Source organism: Falco peregrinus, chromosome 5 (assembly GCF_023634155.1).
Source record: "Falco peregrinus isolate bFalPer1 chromosome 5, bFalPer1.pri, whole genome shotgun sequence".
Lineage (NCBI taxonomy): Eukaryota > Metazoa > Chordata > Aves > Falconiformes > Falconidae > Falco > Falco peregrinus.
Window position 1 is genome coordinate 86,336,432 of NC_073725.1, and position 22,398 is coordinate 86,358,829.

Genomic DNA, 22,398 nt, shown 5'->3' on the forward strand with positions numbered 1-22,398 from the left:
TTGTTTGCTTCCAGCTGTGAAATGCAAATGACTTTAAATGACTTTATAAAACAGAAGGTTTTCTCTCTCCAGCCTTGGTAACTCCTGTCCATTTTTTCACTCCATTCCTCTTTGTCTCATTCCAGGAGAAGCTGAACTAGCTTCTGACCATTTTGCACAGCACATCCCCACATTTCACCCACTGCATTCTTCCAAATGAATTCAAACAGTCAGTAAAGCAATCCTCAGGCAAAGCCACACAGTGCCTTCAGCACAAGCTGTGGCTGGCTGAACAGCAGACCTTTATTCGGGAATGAAAGAAGTTGGGTCATGACTTCACAGACTACCTTGTATCCTTTCAAGAGAATGTTAGTCTGAGAGGTGCTTCCAAGCGCCAGTGCTAGAAGACAGGATGTCTAATAAACCTCTCATTTTGTGAGAGTAGCACAAAAAATTAGGAAATGCACAACCTGGAACTAGACAAATTGGCACCATTAATTATTAGGCTGCATTGCCTCCTGCAACCCTTTTTTTTTGCAGGACCAACCACAGAAACAGTGTGTTGCAGAGGGGAAGGCACAAATAAGTTTTCACCTGTGATATATAATAAAATGTAAGGGCAAGTAATGGAAAGCAGTGAACAGCAAACAACCCTGCTATGAGTAGGCAGTTACTCATGTTGTTTGAATTCCAACACTATTATGCACATCTTCCACTTTCAGATGATGGAGGTATGTGTCCTGTGCAGTGATCTTGTCCGTGAGAGATCAGAGGGGGAGGGGGTATGAATGCTTACTTCTAATGCTTCTGCATCCCCCTCCAAGAACTTTCACTTTGCAGAGATGAGCAGAAATGTCCACCAGCTTCCCTACCACCCAGGATTCCAGTGCCAGGCCTGTGGGGCTAGGAATCTAAACCAGACAAGATCTTAAGCAGTGATTAGCCTTTCTGCACTGCTGCTAAGTGTAGCTCTTATATCATTATACCTGTCTTTCTCATTTTAGATACCAAAGCCTGAATCCCAGCATAATCCCTCCAGGGTCTGCAGACAATAGGGTAGCATCAGTGTTGCTGCTTGGCTCTACTGACCTGAGGGAGATGGAGTACAGAATTGGATATAACAAGGTACTGTTTACTCCTACCAAATTGAGCTAAATAAATTGATGGCAGTTATGACTCAGCATGCCTTTGGTGTAGATATAGCTGCAGAGTTAAGAGTTTCTACAGCAACACACTTCCTCATGCATATAATGTTCTCTCTTACACAGGCTCCCAAAACTGACTTTTAATCAGACAGTACAGTTAATATAATGCAAATGAAGTTCACCTTCAGCTATGTGATAAATCTCACTTGCTCTTTACTATTCCTTAGTCAGGCAAAAATCCCACTAACCTATCATTTATCCAGTTTAAGACTGGAAAGAAAAATGGAGAGAGACTTGTAGCTGTCTAATAATAGCAGCATTTATCATTAACTTTGCACATATGTTTTTGTTATAACATAACGAAAGTAACTACTGTAACAGCCAGGCAAAAGGGAGCATTCTGTTCTTTGCAAGAATCTAAAATGTGCATTTTCCAACTTGTATAATAATTAGAAAATATTCATCACTCCTCCAGCCTATTCTATCCTTAATTTTCAACTTATTGATGGAAGTTAAAGTGGGCCAGACACTGTCCCAGTCTTACTTTTAAAGCCAACAGCCACAAGATTACTATTATTATTTCTTCAATGTTACTGAAACTACTTAGTGCATTTCCTGTCACAGGAGAGCACAATATATATTTGAATTTCATCAAGGAAAAGACTTCTGCCCCTGCTTTACTACTGCCAATTAGCTAGATCTTATGATGATCTTGATGTTATTTTTTACAGCTAGACACCATGGGGACAGAAAAGAACTCCAGGCAAATCCATGCCAAAGGTGAATGGAATCCAATTCCTAAATAGTAGTCTTCCATTCCCACAACCTGCCCAGACTTTATCCTTTTTGCAAATGTAAGCAGAGATCCAGACAAGATCACAGCAGAATAAAATCAATACATAAAGGCCAAAGTAGTAAAATATCCTCATTTCTAAGTGCTAATGCACAGCATGTCCGGAGTTTCATAGTCCCAAAGGCAACCTAGAACTCCAGGTTCTAACAGTCTCCTGTCTTCCAACATATTTTTCTGTGCTGGAATCCTGACCACAATGAAAGACATGGGAGACGAATGTCTGTCAAAGATCATGACCATGCTGCAATGTCATGCTTATGGCTTCCTGATGAGGATTGAGTACAAAAATATGCTAGAAAGGAGGTATCCTTGGGGAAAAAAACTAGGAAGTATTCTGTAAATCCAAGGCAGCATTAGAAACCAAACACTTATGTAATTCTTGTACTAGCAAGAACCATGAAATGAAACTGGGACTTAGAAGTTCTACATCCCAGTACACAGCAAAGCAATAAAGATTTCCTGCTTTTCCCACATGACTCCCTGCAGTAGAATACTGCAGTTGGACAGCTGGGTAGCTCTGTTCCTCCTGTGCATCCACTCCAAAGACCAACAGCCGGAAGATCTTGTAATTTGGTACTGAGCATTATCCTTGTCAAGAAACCCTAACTCACATGGTGATGCTGAGTCTCCTGGAACTCAACCACAATACACACACTATGAGTCACAGGATTTTGGTTTTGATCTGTGTACTTTTCTGTCACTGCCTATGGTATCTGTGGCTGCAGGATAGAGGAGAGGAAAGACAGGATGCAAAAAGCACCCAATTAGCTTCCAGTTTATTTGTATATTTATACATTTTTATTTGTATATTTCCAGCAATATTTGTTTCTTCTAACACATAAAAGCTTCAATTTCTACCTTCACAGTAGCATTTTTTAAACAAATTCAATTCTGTTGTCCTTCCTATGTCAGCAAACTGTTATGATGACTCTTGCATGCCAAAAAATTCAAAATGTGGTGGGCATTGAGGCCTACCCCATTTGACTGAGTCTACATACAGACTCCAGCATTCTGCTTTGTACAATTGAGTGTGAACACTTTGAGTCCTCCTACATACACTGCCTGGAAACCGAGTTGTTTCTAAGCCCCACATGTACTGTTCGCTACAGGCTAGGCCTGATGGCAATTCAGAGGAATGTCCAGAAGTTTCTGCAGCTGTTTTTCTGGGGAGGGTGGAGATTGTACATTAAGGCGAGGAAAATACCCTAAGGTTGTCCTGTTCTGCAGAATCAAGCAGTGGCAATTACAGGCACTGAGAACCTTGGGATGTCTGGGCAGGGAAGACAAGGTCTGCGAGAAAAGTAACAGCCATGTTGGCTTAAGTGAAGACACTGATAAAGCTAGTGACTTCCTTGTTAATTATTAACAGGGCAAGGGGCCTGAATGAATTCTTTCCAAACCAATGCCAGAAAAGGTAGTAAACAGAGAAAGCACTGAAATCTGAGTCTAACCCTGCTGCCTCCAAGGAGCAGAAAGAGAGTGTCCTCAAAATTCAAGACCTGGACTTCTCACTTCTCAAAACAGCCTAGAGAAAAGCAGTGAGGTTATGAGCATAGGAATACAAGATTTCACTACTCATTAACATTTAAAAGCAGAAACAAAGATGCTTGGTTCACATCTCTTAAGCAGGACCACACTGTCATCATGAAAAGGCAGTTCCAGCTCAGATTCTCTTCACTTAGTCCCAGGATAGATAATTCAGTGGGTTTTATGGTACAAGAGGAAAGAAAGTGTTGACCAAGATGCTCAAGCTTAAGTGAAACAAAATTATGTTAAAGCCAATTTTCCACATATAGGTGAAACAAAATCCACCTTTTTACCTGGGGACACACCTTCCCAACCCCAGCGCCAACCAAATGAACTTCCACAGCCTTAGAAAGAATGAGCTTTCAAACAGTTCTGGTCCCATTTGGATTGGTATGTAACTAGATCATTAGAAGAATCATTCTGCATTTATATCTGCTCAGAATCTGCAATACAGTCCTGATTTCTATACTGGCACACAGATCTGCTTCTGTGAACCATAACGACCTTTTCTAGGAGTTGTTTCGCGTTATAGATATGAAACCCTCTGCACTAAACAGGCATTTCAGGAAACACCAGGCCTCCCACTGGTATGCAAAAAACACCAGGATCTGATAATAAAATTACCACCTCAGGGCTTTGAGGGACCATTATAATAGACAAGGCTTGTTTTGGGAACCTCACTGCTTGAACTCCTTACTTCCAGGTGAAGCCATTGCTGAATACAGCACAACAGGAGGAAGAAATGTAACTGAAGGAACTGACTGGATGTGAGAAGCATCATGGCACACTCGGGAGCTCTCAGTCCACACAAAAGAGCAGAGGAGCAGCCAGCCACCCTCAGCCCGGAGAGGAATGACCTCCCCATGCAACTGCAGGCCGAGTGTTATCAATAGGATGGCTAAAGGTTTAGCATTCATTTAGTCAGGGTATTGGCTTTCTCAAATGACTCATAAGAGGCTCCTTTTCAGAATATGGAATGAATAAATAGCATATGGGGATGATGCATGAGAATCACACACAGCCTGACTGTATCTTAAATAAAGTTAAGCCCTTCAAAACCAGAGGAGACTGAAAGGCCTCATGATTAAAGCAAAGGAGCTGTTGTCACAACTCCCAAGTTCTGTTCCTGTCAACCACTGATGCTCAGCATGATCTACAGCAAGTCAGGGTGGCATCTTTTTAAAATGCAAACTGTTCCTTAAGGATCTATGTATGTACAAACAGATTTTTTGATGCTTAACTTTAAAAAGCTATGGCCTGAGTCATGAAGATTCAGATCAACTATAACAACAGGTATGATAACGGAATCTTAATAAACTCTGCAGAAGAGGCAAAATCTTGCATTTCTTGCAAATGGAAGTTTGCTGCAGTAAGAGGCAGGAGCTGTAGCAGCTTTCCATAGGACGAACACCGGATTTCTGCCTCTTCATGAGGAACAAAATAACTTGTTGAACGCTGAGGAATGCCTGGCCCAAACGATGAAATCAAAGATGGACCTACTGAGCCAGATCCTGGATACAACAGAGCTGAGTGCCAGCAAGTGGATGCTGCAGGATTAACTTGGTGATTAGAAATGTGACTTAGAAGGGCTGGAGACCTCCTTGGCTAAAACTGAGAAGGAAAAGCAGGTATGAAGCATGACAGAAGGGTTTTTTTTTGACTTCATCATTCAGAGAAATAAATCCTGACAACCATTACTGCTCCTCCAGTCAGAGTACCCTTTGGGATGCTCAGAGTCACTCAGCTGATCTCCCCTACAGTTTCTTATATTGTCTTCCAGCATCTCATATGACCTGGGATGGATTCAATTCTACACTTTACCCTCTACCCCATAGCAATAGTCATTTACACCACGGTTTCTAGGGATTCCTCTACATAAAGACATTTGCATCTCCTCTACATTCTTCATTAATTATACCCACTTCTACAGGGCAATGCTGGTCAGCCTGTACTTATAAAGTGCCCCTCTTCACAGCCATGTAACTCCTTTCCACCTAGCCTTGGGGAACGCTTCTCCCTCTCCTGCACCTGAACTGTTTTTTATTTAATATAACTGGAGAAGTTTTAAATTGGTATTGTAGGAGCCATGTGGCTGTCTGCTGCTTCTTCTGAAGTCAGTGTTAACATCCACAGGATGTTAAACTCACAGATGCCTCATATGTCTCAGAATTTATTAACTGAATCTCAGATTCCTTCTAAAGAAATACAAGTTTCCAGTGACATTTTGTCCCAATGCCGCTAACGGCTTGTGTGATCTACAAAACCTGTGTGATGTTCCTTTTCCTGTCTCCAGGCATTAGACCACAGAGCTCGAACTCTGACTTCAGATCCCTCTGCTCAGAATGACTCGGTCACTGAATTCCAAAAGAAGAGGGCTTTGGAGGAAGTTCATCAGGCAGAAGTAAGTGCTCCATTTTTCTTTACTCTCTCTCCCATTCTTCTTCTCCCAGTCTGGGGAAAGGAAAAAACAACATTGTCTGCTTGCTTAAATACTGTGAGACTACAGTGTGCTGCACAAACAGGAAGGGGGACGTGTTTTTCTAGGTATTAAGTCATGGCAGCACAGTGAAGTGTTGCCAATTTGTGCCACTGCCTGAAAGAACTATGTGAATCGCTGAGGGCGAGCACGATTCTTCTGTAAGAGTCAATGCTGGACTGAGTTCCTGTGAGCCTATTGAAAATGCACACACACGAAGTGCATGCCGCTTTCAGGAAGCACCTCAGATGAATCTATTCTTTGGGTTTTCAGTCTGTTGCCAGGGCAAGGTAGTTAGTTTCTCACCCAACCCAGTGCACTAGTCTTGATCTCTCCCTTCCTAGAACACCGCAAGGTGACAAGAACAAGGTGAACCACCTGACCAAGAACAACAGCAAACCTACCACTCAGATGAATGAGGTGAGGTGCAGTTGCTATGGTGTATATTTTAGATGGTACTCTCTGGTCTTTGTTTTTGACATTTTGGGCCCTTCTGCTAAACACCAGCTACATGTTTGTTACAAACTTATTTTTCACAGCTTTGTTCAACTAGCTGGAGGACAACTGGGAACAAGAAAAGAGGATCCATGGCAAGGTGAAAAAGGCTCATCATAAAGCACGGTGACCTCAAACTGACAACTGCTAACCTCAGTGAGATGACATGAGCGAAACTTGGAAGATGTTCTAAGGAAGTAAGTGTCAATTGTAACAGAATTTCCCAGGGTAGAGGATCCTACTGGGTGCAGTTGTGCTATATCATAGCTCTGACAGCATTAGCTGCACCTGAAAAGTCCCTTGATCATAAAGGTACTGGGAAAATCCACAGTTACACCGTGATCTCTGCAGTATTAACCCAATGACAAACAGAGGTACAGTTCAGTAGTTCAGGCAAGCAGAATCAGAAATACAGGATTTTGTTTCCTAAGTCTTGCTCTGACTCACTGTCTAATATTTATAATTCATCTTCCACACTCACCCACATATAAAATGTGTATAATCACTGGGAACTTACGAGACTTAAATGATTCATGTTTATGTAAGGCCTTATGATCCTCAGATAAAAACTGTTCTAGAAACGCAAAATATTATCACAAATTAGAACTTTATTTTAGTGTTTCTATTGACTACTTTAGTGATGGGTCTGCCAGCACTTCTCTGACAAAACTCCCCTTAGAAATTAACTTCCTGGAATACAAATATCCAACTCCATAGTATCCAAACCACTAATTTACCTAGTTAAAGAGCTAAGTAGCTAAGGCAATGTGTACAATCATTAATAAATACTGGCAAGCTTTGCTAATTCAAATTCTAACACAGCACTCCACAGGGAGTACCAGATACTCCTTCAGAGCAAGGCCGCTGGGACGCTTAAGTCGCAGAAGAAAAACCAAGTGCTGGTGGTGTTAGTCCTTCAGAGCTGCAAATGGAGACTCAGCTTCCTGTGGTGCTTGTGCCTTTACTCTCAGACTAATTAATGATGGGGTAAGGAGAAGCTTCAACAAAGGAAAAAGGGACTTATGTGCCCTGCCAGTCCTACTAAGGAGACAGGACCTCAACCCACTTTCAACAAAGATTAACCTGTTCACTACAGAGTAGAAACACTTATTTGGCTCAATTAATTTGCTGGAACATCCTACCTTTTCTTACCCCACAGCAGCTTGCTTACACAGCTTTGTCTTTTCGGTAAGGCTGAGTTGGCATAAAAGATTAATGCAGGCCTTTTAAACCTACCCTGTTAAAATGGAGTCTGGAGCCTATTACTCTTACAAGTCTTAAATAACAGAACCAGCTGAGATCTAGCATTTATTTTTCCCCAGGTAGATTTTGACTTCTTTTTTTCTATAGCAGATTCTGACTACTTCTTGATGAGCTTCTAAAACTCCTCAGCTTGAAAACATTTGCCTTTTTAGCTTCCAGTGAATCAATAGTTCAGCCAACTCTGAGATCCAACCTGTCTTATGTATTATCCGCTCACTCTAAGCTCAACTTCCTTTGAAGTCTGGGGAACTGTATGCTCACCGCAGATCTCCTGCCACGCTGCTATGGCCAGAAGAAAGCTGGAGGGACCTCCTCTTCTGCTTGCAAGCAGCCAGCAGAGATGGCTGATAGACCTTTTCATCCACATTAATGCCAAAGGCTCCTGCAAGGTACTCTCCTCCTCACTATGGAAGGAAAGTTGGTAAATAAAACCAGGAATCAGGCCACAGCTCACTGGATGCACAGTGTTACCATTCTGAATTCAAACATTTCTTTCATTCAATGTATTTTAGTACCTAAATATTTAACTAAAAACTCAGTGTTTCAACAGAAGCTTGACCCACAAACCTAAAATGCAGCTATTTCATGAACAAGCCTCTATTTCCTTCAAGTAACCAAATCAGCTTGATTATATTCCTGAAGGCCAAATTCCAACATGATACAGGAAGTGAAATATGCTGCAGATAACATCAGTTGTCTATTGAGACACCTGGCCAGGTCTTTCCTGGTTCCAGTTGAGGTACTGGGGAACATCAACTGCTTTTTTGGCTCAGTATTCCCAGCTGTAGATCATTCCCAGGAAAGAAAAATCCAGTAGAGCTGACAAATATATAGAAAAGAGAGCAAAGAAATTAGGATTATTGTTTGTATTTCCAAAATTTCTTTCCCATCTCTTGTTTATAGACACTGCTGTTCTGGTGTGCACCCTCCAGGCCCATATATTGTAGTTGGAAGATGACCTGGAAGCTGAACGTGCTTTAAGAACACAGGTAACAGAATCTAAGGAGTAAAAAACTCCTCAGAGGAGTGATTACACCTCTGAAAAGACCTGACGACATTAAACTACTAATTCAAAACGAAAATTCCTCATGAAAGAGTAATAAGATGGACAACATACTTGAACTCTAGTTTTAGCCTATGCAAACTCACTGTTATAAACTGCACATGCTAGTCCTTTCACAGAAACCTCTGAAGAAGGCAGTTACTGACAGGGCAGTGTCCTCCACAAAGCAGAGCAGCAGGTCAGGGAAAATGGGCATTTCTCCGTCCTGTGCTTCAGCTATCAAATAACTCCACCCACTTTTAATAGTTCTGTAGTGGTGGATGGATCTACTCTAATAAATCTTAAGTAAATTGCCAGGATGTAGTTAAATATATAATCAGATTCATTAACATGGAAAAGCCTGAAGAGAACTTAGTCCCCAAAAGGTTATATTTTAACAGAATGCTCTGAACACATTCTAATGACTAATACAAATTAATAGCAACAATAATAAGTAACATTTCCATTTCAATTCACTTTAGAAATGCGAGCTAATTAATTCTCAACCATACCAGGAGATAGGTCAGTGCTGTTCAACACCTTGCACAGGTGGGAAAACAAAAGGTAAAGGAACTTGTCCAGTGACAGAAAAAGCAGCAATGTCAGTTAAAGCAGAGCATAGGATTTGGGAATTCCTGTTCCCTCTACCTCACACTTGCTATCATTGTTTCCAAAATGGTTATGCTTCTAAATATACCTAGGCTCTTTGGCACAGAATAAGAATTTCTTCTCCTCTTTCCCACTAGGTGGAGAAACAAGGAAGATTGCCTGGAAGAAGCTGGTGTTGCAACAACCACTCAGGTCAGACACCTTCCCAGCATCTGAGCATCTTATCTCTCCTCAGAGAATGAGAGACATCAATGGGACTCTCCAAAGGAGAAGCATCTTCAGCAGCTTCTCTGAGCTTGTAAGCGGGCCAGATCCTGCAGACCTCACCCAACCCTCCCCTCACAACGTGGTCCTTGGAAGGGGCAAAGCACCAAGGCTCCATGAATTTCACCGTGAGCTTTGTCATTCCAATAGAGCTGGAGTGTAAGGGTATCAGAGATTCATTAGAAAGTTGCTACTTCAGAACCACACTGTAAAAAGAGGCGGCAGAACTGTTAGGTGCATTTTATATTGTTTTGCAAGGAAAAACAGATGGCCTGCAGTCCAGAGAATTACTCTGAGCTTTAGCAAGGAGGCATAGAGATGGTTAATCTCTCTGGAAAATACCAGCCACTGACTTTCTATCAAAGATGGGATTTGTCCCAAATAAAGAGACTATTACAGCTAAATAAAAGGCTTCCAGAAGCCTTTCTTATAAAGCATCCCTGAGGGCCTTACTGAGACTCCAGGGCTGCCAGATCCCAGCTGACAACACATACTTGGCCCCTTCTCAGGTCTAACAGAATTGCAAGCAGAAGCTGGGCTGCTGAAACTGCTCCTTGAGCTGGGGGAGGCAGCCCTGCAGAGCAAGGCCATGGGCTCTACGCTGTGCAGGAAGCACACAGTTGCTGTGGCTGAGATGACAGAGCTCATGGAGAAGCCCCAGAGTGAAAGCAAAGCTAGATATGGACAAATACATCACAAAAGCAGAGATGGACAACCTCAGTGCAAGCACGGAGTCTCTGCAGAAATACAGAGTGAGACACCAGCAAGGAATTCCTCAACAAAATACCAATGCAGCCACAGGTGCAGCCATCAGTGCTAGGCAGCATGCAGCCTTCTGCAGGGGAGCTATATACTCCAGATATAGTATATAGATACCAGAAAACAGCTGTTTGCAGGTGGTGCTGAACGCTGCCTGTCCTGGCTGATGGAGTGGGCATCCCCCTCACTAAAGATCAGGGCACTCTGCACTCCCCCTGGCTATTACAGTCATCTCATTGTAATTACAACCAACTGGAACAAACTGAGTTTGCAAGAAAGGGAGGATATTTTAGCCTTTCAAGCCTTACTCAGCATTGTATGGGTGACTTATCTCTTACAGCTGAACTCAGATGCTCATGTTCACAAGCTGGAAGATAACCTGTCTGAAGCCAATGCCCAGCTGGCTGAGGTGGAGAAGAGCCAAGCTGAAATTAATTCCATCAGGCTCCAAGGTAAATTCCTTGACAGCTTTGTGCAATGTTACCTCCCTCTGATCCTCCTCTTGCCTACATTTCATCCAGCTCTGGAAGCACTGCCCTGTCTCCTCTAGCAAATCTGCCCTGCACTTCTAGCCTCCTCTTTCTCTCCAGCCAGACTGAATTACTTCCTCTCCTGCTTCTTCATGCAGTTTTCTCACAGCTGAAAACAGCCAAGCGAGCTGGGAGCAGAGGAATCTCAGAGCAAGCTTTACCAGATTGTCCACATAAAGTGTTCTTTCCCCTTGCAGGCAGATGACTTCAAGAGGCAGCTGGATGAAGCATCAAAGGTACTGGGGAACATCAACTGCTTACAGAGGTTGTTGCTGTCATGGGATATGCAGTGCCTGCTCTTTTGCATGCTGTCCACTTCAGAGTAACAAATCTTTTGTGTTAGCTCTCACAAAGGAAAACTTTCTCATCCAAATTAATCTCTGGGCTTGTTACCAGCTGATCTTGGAGGCGGTGTGGTGGGCATGAGCCTTGTATGGATACGAAAATAAGTTATCTCCCATGAGTCAGCAGCAAAGAACAGAACACACCTCTTGGTTCTCAGTCCACTGCCCATTCAGTGGATCACACAGCAGTTTATTTGCATAGATCACACAAGTCTGGCTCAAAATATACCAGTATTTCAGCTCTCTGCCTGACACCTGCATCTTGGAAATTTCTGCTTGTCTCCAAAGAGTAATTCCAGTACTGCACCTGTATATCAAAAGTCTGGCAAGAATCCTCTCTGTGTTCAGAACAATCATGAAATGGGTTTACTGTCATAATTCTTTTGAAACACTGTTTGAGAGAAAACAGTGATGATGATAAGCCAAGTTCTGTTTTCACTTGTATGAGCTCAATTCAATTCACCGCAGTACAGCAAAAAACAGGTATGGGGAACAGAAACTTGGCTCCTGACCAGGAAGATATTTTGAAGCCTGAGATGCTTCTAGCTGGTACAGAACGGAGTTGTTCAAGTGGGGCACTCCCGTTCTGGGAGTGAGGTCAGTGTATTCATCCTTCCAATACAACAGACACATAGTAATGGCTGTGCTATCTCTAGTCCTGCACTGCTGCTGTAGTGAGCCTGGCCAACACCAAGCATGATTTGGATGTGATGAAAGAGTAGTTGGAGGAAGAGGAGGAGAGCAAAGCCGAACTGCAGCACCTAGTCTCTAAACTCAATATTGAAGTCGCAGTCTGGAGGACTAAGTACAGGATGCCATTGAAAGAACCAGAGCTGGAAGAAACCAAGTGAGCACTGAGCTTTCTGGGATGGGACTTTCAGCAGTGTCATTATTTAGTTTGGGTCCCGAGTCACAGCTTATAGATGCGACCTGTCAGGACTCAGTTTGGCAAGACAGAAAGTGAAGGGCTCCAGTCAAGAGGAAGAAAATAACACTTGCAATAATAAGCAGTAACTATTGAGACCTAACACTTGCACCCTGACAACAGAAAACCAATACCAATCCTTTCTGATAAAGGCTTGAGTTTGGATAGCCTTTCTTTATTCCAACAAGGACTTTACTCTTCCAGCAGCTCTACAAAAGCCACTAGCATTTTCTAAGAACAAAGCGAGCATCAAACCAGATTAAACCTCTTAGAATCCAGTCGTTGAGATCTGGTATTACAGGCTCGAAGGTGACCCAGTCTTTGTAAGCAGTCTCTCTAACACAGCAAACAAAGGTGCTTTCACGTAACAGCAACAAAAGCCAAGGCATCTGGAGGGTGTCAGTATGTGCCTGAACAAATTGAGACAAACAGAATAAGCTACTACATCTCCATATGACTTTGTAGAGACCCAAAGATATTCACAAGGGAGGGAGTCTACTTCGCCATTGGACAACATCCTACCTGAATGGAAGGTGGAAATATCTATCACCAGGTAACAATCCAGTAATACAGACCTGAGCTGCAGCCCAGTGTGCCGTATCTACCAGTGGGGGGAAGAACCAGCCATATCCTAGTAATGGTTTTACAGTCCCTCTTCTGAGACTGCTGCCAGGATTTCACCTTTTCATTGGTGAAAACAGTGATGGTGGTCTAGGAGATGAAGGCTGCTGATTCCTACCACTCCTCACTCTATGAACTACTCACCAGGATATTTCTGCCCTCCTTCCCTCAGGACAAAGTTCTGTGAGGCTTCAAAAAGCAGAGAAGACAGCCATATCAGTCCAAGCCTGGGTTTCCAGTACAGAGAAAACTAAGCAGAGGCTTCAGAACAAAACAGAAAAAAAAAAAAAAAGTGGAGGACTTCACTGTTGACCTTGAGAAGGCAAGAAATGCAGCCATTTAAGAGTGCATCCAGCTCAAGCCTGACCAGCAAGATCTAAGAGCTGGTACTGGAAGCCCTGGCAGTCTTTCTGTTAACTCAGGTCAGCTTTGGACTGGTTCCTTATTTCTGAATATTTTAAGATGTCTCTATTATAAACGTCAAGTAATCTGTATGGCCATGAAAAGCAAGGCTAAGATTTATCACATCAAGAGAAAACCCAGATGAGAGCCGCAGCTAATTCCTAGGAGCACACAGCATGCTTCTCGTAAGCTCATTAGCTGACTTCCAGAAACAAGAGTACAGCTAAAGCAAAAGCCCTCCTTTACTGCAAGGCAAGGTATTCATCTTCTTTTTAAGGTTAATGATATCCTGCTTTGAACTTTTTGGTGTTACAGTACCAGTGGGCTGGCCACTAGTTATTAACTACCATACTCAAAGCAGTTCTAAACAACATGTAGTTTAAACACTAGCAACGAACATTCTTTCATTAAATTAGTACTTCTACTCTTGCTAGTGTTTGTGTAAGAGCATGAATAGTAGTGCAACTGTTGGACATTTGAATAAAAATGTTACTTAAAATAGGCACAAAGGCTGCTCCAAATCCACTGAAGTCCTTGGGTATCTGCCAATGACTGCAGTCAGCTTTAGAACAGGTCTCAAGAGCCGAAAATCCCACATACAGCATTACATTACTGAACTGAAAAAATCTGTTTTACCATCACTTCTTTAATGAAGCAGTTCTTTATTCTATGGTTCCTGTGGTGTGCTTGTCACCATGGTATCTGAATGCACTTGTGGATCATAAGGATATGTAGAATATTTGTGATTAAAAGATCCCAGGAAAGAAAAATGTACCTTTATTCTTTCCTTTCTTGACAAGCAGTTAAACACAGTCTAAAATAGTCTGAATAACATCTTGTTTGTAACCGAATTGTCTTTGAAATAGAAAGAGTCACACTAATCAACCCAGGCAATTACTAACAGCACATCTGCACAAGGAATATGTGAAGTGGAAAACATTTGCTCCACAGCAGCATCATTATAACCACAGGAGCAAGGAAGACTATCACACTGATGGGAACTGGGTGATCTTGTTAAATTCCTAATGGTGAGGAAAGAAAGCCTTGTAAACATTTTAATCATCTATTCAGAGTGACCAAGAGAAACTCTGCCAGTCATTAGAGTGGCTGCCAATTTAACTGTGACTAGCTGGCAGGACATGCAGAGAAGTGAAGTGTAAAGGAAACTTGTGTCCAGTGAATGCTTGGCTTTATCTTTCCAGGCCAATGTTGCTTGTGCTGCCCTGGCCAAGAAGCAGAGAGCCTTTAATAAGATGCTAGCAGAATGGCAACAAAAAATGCAAAAAGCTACAGGAGGAAGTGGATAGTTCCCAGAAGAAATGTACACAATTGAAAATTTTGAGCTTAAGACAGCCTATAAAGAATCCTCGGAGCACTTGGAATCTGTGAAGAAGAAGAACAAGGCCCTTCAGGGTAAGTACTGGTTTGATGTTAAACAGCTCTGCAAATCATAAGCCCCTTGATTCCTACTGAATGATCTCTTGTAGTGTCTTCCAGTACCAATTCCACCTTTCTTATTTCTAGCAGTGCTATCACTCTCTGGGGATGTGCATGTGATGCACTTAAAGTTACAGGTTAGCTTCTGCACTCACACACATGACACCCCTCTCAGATTACCCGATTGTAACTAGCACCTGTATACTGCTTCCAGGGAACCAACTCTGGGGTAACATTCAGGGTTGAGGTCCTTTCTGAACCCTCAAAATGTGATCACAATAGCAGCATAGTTGTACTCGCTGTTACACTAGGAGGCCATCACTCCAGGTTGGGCCACATATCACCACTGGAGCTCCACATAAGGGGATAAGGGACTGGTTACAGCATTAGGCTTAAATAAGACACAGGCTGCAGTCCCAGTTCTGGCTGTCAGCGTTCTCTCTAATTCGGAGCAATGCACTTAGGGGACTATTAACAATGGCCAGCTTTACCCTGGGAAGATGACCTTCCCTTTAACCTTTAGCAGGGAGGATTAGGCATCTCCAGGCGTCAGTTCAGAGCAAGTCAGTTAAACTCCTGCTCAGTGTCTCCCTCTTTGCATCACTTCTCCCTCCCTGGCTGTACAGGGAGAACAGCTGCCTTGGCTTCTTTTTTTTTTTTTTTTTCAAACTACTTCTGTAAATTGCAAAAATCGATCTCTTACAAGAGGCTGGAAGACGACACTATAAATATTTAGAAGATGCTACAATCTGCTGCCCTTGTGGCCAACAGAAAACAGTGATGGACTCTCTGGCACAGACCCAGTGTTTTCTGGGCTATTCTCCCCCAACCCTTTGCTCTGGCCTACATGCGCTGGCAGAGCGCCCCATTCTGCCATAGAGAGATGGTGTGGTGTCCTGTTTTCATTTTGTAAGAGCAAGCATCAGAAAGAGGGAGAGGGGAAGGCTGCATAAAAACTGAAAAAAAATTCTCTTGATTTAGTGGGCTTCATTCTTCCACCTCCATGAACACATGCAGCTAGCAGCGCTCGTTCAGAAATCCAGGATAATATCTCGCAAGGAAAGAAAAGGGCAGCTGATACAAAGCGACTGGAAGCATTTAATGCCATTTCCATTCAAAGAATCTGTCCGATGCACTTGGTAAAGTTCATAGTCCTGAAATAAACCTATCATATGAAATATCCGTTTTCTTCCCTAGAGGAAATTAAGGATCTAATCAATCAGCTCGGGGAGGGAGGGAAGAGCATTCATGAGCTGCAAAAGATAGAGACTGGAGATTGAGAAAGATGAACTGCACATGGCACTGGAGGAGGCAAAGTCTTTCCCACAGGTACCAGTGCTACAGATATGAGAGCTGCATGCCAGCCTGGTGCCTGCTGCCCACATTCTGTCAGATGGATTTTGCACGTATAACCCCAGAAAAGGGCATTATTCATCCTGTTGCACCTTTCCTTGCAGGCTGGAGAAAATAAACTGATATACATTCAGCTTGAAGTGGCTCAGGTTAAAGCTGACATCAACAGGAGAACACGAGAAGGAAGAATTCGAAACAGTGATGATATAGCATTAAGCCACAGGCAAAGGCTGCAGCATGGAGGTTCTAAGTTAGACACTAGGAAAGTTTTATAATCATTAAGGGGAATTACTCCTCAGGCCAGATTGTCTGGAGGTTACAGTCTCCATTATTGGAAGTTAAGTGCAGTCTGGTCACACATTATCTAGTGGGACTGATTTAGCAGGAGGCAATCCAGATTTTAGGCAGTAGATTTTTAAGATGACCTCTAGAAAGCTCTCCAGCCCTAGGTTTCAAAAGAAGGTATTAATGAATGGCTTGGTGCCAAATCCTGGTGTATCAGTTTTAAACAAGTTTGAAAAGTTAATGTATTTTTATTACTTGGTGGGCAATAATTTGATAGAAAGGCTGGATCAGACTCAACATAACAGAATGCTGTACCATATGCTTCACTGGACTCCACAGAAATAATCACCAGCATGCAATTGAGTCTCTGCGGGTGAGTCTGGAGACTGAAGCAAAAGGGAGTGATGAAGCTCTCAGGCTCAAGGAGATGGACACTGACCTGACCAGCCTGGAAATGCAACTGGATTGTGCCAACAGGAACAACAGTGAACTTGTCATGACACTGAATAAACTGCAACAGCGGGTCAATGTAAACCGGGAAGTGTGGAAGCAGGTCCCTGGATGGAAAAGCACACCAGTTCTATTTTATAGCTTGAGCAGCAAAGCAGTAGGCTATGTACTCTTTAAACAGACACCTTAGACAAATTGAGAATTCACATTCAAAAGCCCTGGTTCTCCCACTCAACACCAATTTCAATCTGCAGTCGTTCCAACAAACCTTATACAAGACAAGCATTACTATCAGCTTTTATCAAACTAGAAACCCAAAGAATTATTCATACGTAATTAAAACAAAAAAGTTCTCCCTTTAAGAGAAATTGTAATTGCTGTTTGAACAGGATAGCCAAGAAATGGACTAGAAACTGAGATGTAAAACTAGAGCTTCCTTTGGCTCTTCATTTCTAAAATTAAACTAAGTAAATTAGTAAAAGGCTAGTCTCTTTGTTGGAATAAAGTGATACAACTGCTGCCAAAAATCTAATTTTAGCACCTTAAAGAGTAACAACAAAGATTCTCTCTATACACATGTATAAATACACACACACTCAAACCTAACTTGGCCTCAGTTATATCAGTCTCAGTCAGAAGTAATTCTTGTAAAGCCAGTGTGGCTACAATGACATAAGACAGGCATACACGATACTGGGATCCAATGCTGTGGGTTTTTTTGTGGAGTTTAGTTTTTGGGTTTTTTCCCCCCTTTTTTTTTAATTCTGGCATCACCTTAAAGAACAGCTTTGCAGAAAGTCCTGCTACATTCCAGCTTCCTCTCTCTTCATGATTTACACTAATCTTTCATCTGCTTTCAGGACCTTTGGATCCAAACGGATGAGGATGCTTTGCCAGCACAAGGAGCTGCAGAAGCGCAGTACCTGCCACCCCTGCCCACTACAGACAGCTGGAAGAAGTGTAGACTGGCCAGGAGGGCAGCAAGCACCCTCGCAAACTCCAGAAGCAGGCAGAGGCCATGGAGAAAACATAATGAACCTAATGTCCATGTACAGAGAAAGCAGAACTATGCAACAGCTACCTTGTCAGAGTTTATGCGTGTGGTTTAGCATTAAATCTTAACTCTGGGTAAGATGTGCAGGATTAGGTCAATAATGGATAAATATAACAGTGGTCTGTAAGATAGGTCTCATAACTACAGAAACATGAAGAGCTCTGTCTTTAGAGATATTACACTGATAGCAGGACTTTAAAAAAAGTAACATCTTGGCCCAGCTTTGCTACTAGCAAGGCCTATGAAAAGACTTCCAGCAAACTTGGTGGAAGAGCTAAGACAGTGCTGAGCACTTTTGAAAAACCCACCTCAAAAAGGACAGTGTAAAATTCTGCCTCCATTGAAACTATAATTTTCATAGTTGTTTCCATGGTGCTCAGATTTCTTCCATAGACTGTAGCCCACAGTGAGATTCTTTTTAGTGAAATTTCAAGCATCCTTGCATTACAGACTGCAGTATGAAATAACATACCTGCCATTTCATTTTGTGCATAGATTTAAGAAGCTACTTTAATGTTCACCATTACAGCCTGCAGTTCTTTTCCATAAAGACCACACATGTCAACATTTCCAAGGAGAAGAGTGCAACTTCTGGAAAGGACTGATAATAATGAAGCATTTCTCAGCTGCAATTATTGAACATCAGTTATAAAAACTGAGTTGTAAATGTGGCTTTCATTCAAATAGGTTAAAAAATGCAACCAATGCATTCACTTCCAAGTGACTGATAATAAAAGGATACATTTTTAGCAGCTGAACTGCTATCTCCATACCAAATTTGGGGGCTTAAACTTTTTTGTTATACAAAACCTACATAGCACAGAACTTGTGCAGCATTCGGGAACACAATGGCACATCTACATGATGTTATTTTCCTGAAGAGCAGCTTGTGTTGCTAGAATGCAGTTTTTCTATTAAAACCTTCGTAGTTCTCCTGCCTTAGAGTGGTTTTTTTTATTTATTATTTTTACAGCAGCAACAACAGCCCTCCAATGATTCATATCAGTAAACTGTAAGCACTAAATGAGCTGTGGGGCTCATACTTTCCATGAGATAAAAAGACACATACATATCATAAACTGCGGAGCAGAGACTGTTTGTTGAGAATGCCATCAAACACAGTTTCAGCTGGGTCTAAAGCCAGCTGCTGCAGCATAACTTTGAAATAAATAATATGGGTATATAAACTTAAATTCATGCAAACAAATTCAGGAAAACAGACCCAGAATCAAGCCCTTCATAAACAACAGGGTCTATTTCTGCCTCAGAGGTGTATCATTTTAGCTCTTGTTTAGCGTGCAAGTAAATACACAGGTCCTAACGTTCTACAACACAGATCCCATGGGGATGAATCCCACTTGGCTTAACAGTGAACAATTTTATAGAAAAAAACCCAAACTCTACAGAAAACCGTGAGGCACAAATCATCTCTCAGAGTCAAATGGAAGAGTTGAGCAGATATGACATTCTGGGTGTCTAAGACTTCTTTCTGCCCTCTAGAATCAGTCTGCTTGCTTTAAATGAAAGCTGAAGCCTGACCTTCAACACACTACTAATGAGCATGAGGAAATCATCAGCGAGTACTGAGCAGCTGATGAGAGAGCAAAGAAAGCTGTGGCTGATATAAGTCACCTCCCCACCTTTCTGACCTTTACATTGGTAGCTGGAAACCTTAAGGCATATACTCCATTATTTCTCTCCAGTGCTGATCTGAAAGCACAGTGTTAATAATACATGTTAGCACTTCCATTGCTTTTCATGATCCTGAAAAGCAGAATGCATGTTAGCTCACTGATTGCAGCCTGGCAAAATTAATCCACAAAAGAAGAAATCCACTTCCTCTCTGCCTCCCTGGTAATCTATATCACAGATGGCACCCTGAGGAATTCCTCCATTTCCTCTCGATTTGTCCCTTCTTTCACTTGTTACACAACTCCACTGATCACACCTATCAGGTCTCCGACAAAGAGTAGGCCGGCTTCCCTCTCTAGCTAGTCAATGGCATTCGTAATTGGCACAGAGGGGAGAAAAGTTGCCAGCACTGAGCAGATTGCTCCTTTGGCACTGTGCTGACAACTGGCACTTCAGAAATATCACAGCTAGCTGTGGATTTAATGCACAGCATTTCCTCCCAGGGTGAGGCTGAGCCTTCTGCCACCTTTGTGTTTTCAGCTACGGCATATTCAGACAATATCATCACCCTCTATCTACAGCACAATCTCAGCCACCCTCTTTCCACTGAAGGGTTGAAATAAATGCCTGAAGTGTCATTAGAACTTAATAATAGGTGAGGATAATACCTTTGACTAGTCAGTGGCACTAAGCAAGCATGTCACCACCTGGTTTACGGTCCGATCTAGAGTTGCCCACGTCAGCTGGGATTACTTCCACTGATTTCTGTGAACCGTGGATCCAGTCTTCAGAAAGGCAACCTACAATACACAGAAGAATTGAAGGTATGGCAAAATTCCTCAGAAGGTAACGCACAGATATTGGGTTTACATATTCTAGCTTTCAATGATCTGTATAAATAACTGTGCTGTCAATCTGTTTCATACCCTCCTCACAGGCTTCTTGCGTGGCAAGAGATCTGTGTCAGGAGCAGGATCATTAAGCACACCTAGAAAAGATTAAGAACAACTATTAAATTGCAATAGAAGACCTGTAAGTCAAGATGGATTAGGTTGAGCAGCTAGCCCTGAAAGGAGAAAAAAACCCCACCATCATGAAACTCCAGAGTAAGAAAAACATGTACAAATATATCAGAAACATCATTCCAACAGAGCAGCTATGAAACACTTTCCCTCCACATGGAGCACAAATATCTGAAAAGAAACATTTTCATTTAACAACCAACATGTCCCAAAGGGAATGCACTAATTTAAGGAAATCCTGACTAGGCAGAAAAGATGCATGTAGGACACTCTCAACCCACTGGAGCGCAAGAGAACTTCAGCACTTTGCACCCTGCACAGAACTCATCAATCAGTATCTTTACGGTACTTGAGTACAGCAGTAACAAGCCACTGGTATCAGCAGCCGATCTGCACCCACAAAGGAGAATTTGCAAGGTGTACTGTCATCAGTCACATGACTTGCCATTTATTTTTCAACTGCAACAAAACCCTAAAGCACAAGTAACTTCAAAGTCCTGGGGTAGGTACCATCTTCCTATTTCTTTTGCTGATCCTCATAATTGCACATCAATTATCCTTCTGCTCCTTTTCACATTAAGGAACTGGAAACAGGTCCCACTCCAAACAGAAACACTGTGTGGAGACTAAAAATTCTGCATAGTAACAAGAGACCTCTAAAGGAGCAGGTCTTCCACAAAAAATGGCTACAAAACCAAATGGTGCCTGTAGGAGCAACTGAGAAAGATGCAGAACAAACTGTAAACTTAAGAGGCAAACTGAGGATGCTGTACGTATTCCCTGCTCCAGCTCACTGTTTCATCACCTGTGAGTCAGACTCAATGATTCTTATGCGTCCCTTCCAACTTGCGATATTCTATGATCACACAATTGCACCTTGCGCACACCAGGGGCATTTTGCCTCTCCAAAACACATACTGCAGGAAGCACACATTCAATTTCAATGTCAGCATCCCTAGACTTGTAGCCCATGTTAGACTTGCACGCACCCTTTGAGACAGTCACCTGAAAGTGTGCAGCATTCTCTACAAAGGATTCTTCTCCTCTCCCTTCTTTGCAGCCACTTCCTATCCTCAATTATGGTCTCTAATATGTGCAGAGACATGAACACACAATTTAAAAAATACCTAACTATCATTCTTCAGGGTCATGACTGTACTCTTCACCTTGATGTTGTTAGGCACAGATACCAGACATGTTCCGCATCAGTTTTTCCCAGTACAAAGATTTCTCTTGTTAAATCAATCTGTTTCTGGTACAGGAAAAGGAGGCTAACCAGAACCTGGCCAAGTAAAGGAAGACCATATATGAACTGAACGATGCAGAAGAGATGGGATGGCTGAACCGGCTCTAAAAGTGCACACCAGGCATTGTGTCTCAGCAAGCAAAGGGCTAGCCTTCTGGGGAGGTTATCCAAGTGCCTCAATCCTCTCCCTCTGGTCAGCAGCTCAGGAATAGGCACCAAAGCTGGAGCACACATATTTGAATCCACCTGCCATGAATTTATTAGAGCAGAAAAGGGCGTGGGATGAAGTTGAGGAAAACATAGGTGTGTTCTCAACACCAGCTGACTCATGTAGTTCCCTACCAAAGGGAACAGATATTTCACAAGTCTCTTTATGCACACAGATAAGTTCTGAAATAGCTAATGGTTACTACAGATGTGTTTTCACTAATAGTAAAAGAGAAAGGGGAAAATAACAGCATGCTTTTACTTTCAAAAGTAACAATTCCAAAAAGCACATTAAGGGTTAAGTCTTTTATCAAGGATGCCAAAATTGCACAGCAAAGACCACTCTTAGGAAAAAAAACCACCTCATCCTGGCATGATACTCCAGGACATTTCTGTATACTCTAGCAGTCTAGCAGGGAAGACAGGACCAAAACTATACAAAGTGAGTACAAAATTCCTACACCCTCTCATTCCTCTG

The 22,398-nt window shown here is 42.3% G+C and overlaps 1 pseudogene; it reads left to right on the forward strand.

The window, feature by feature from the left end:
* Positions 1-22,097, forward strand: part of LOC101918657 (myosin-16-like) — a 32,997-nt pseudogene extending 10,900 nt beyond the window's left edge.
* The last annotated feature ends 301 nt before the right edge of the window (positions 22,098-22,398 follow it).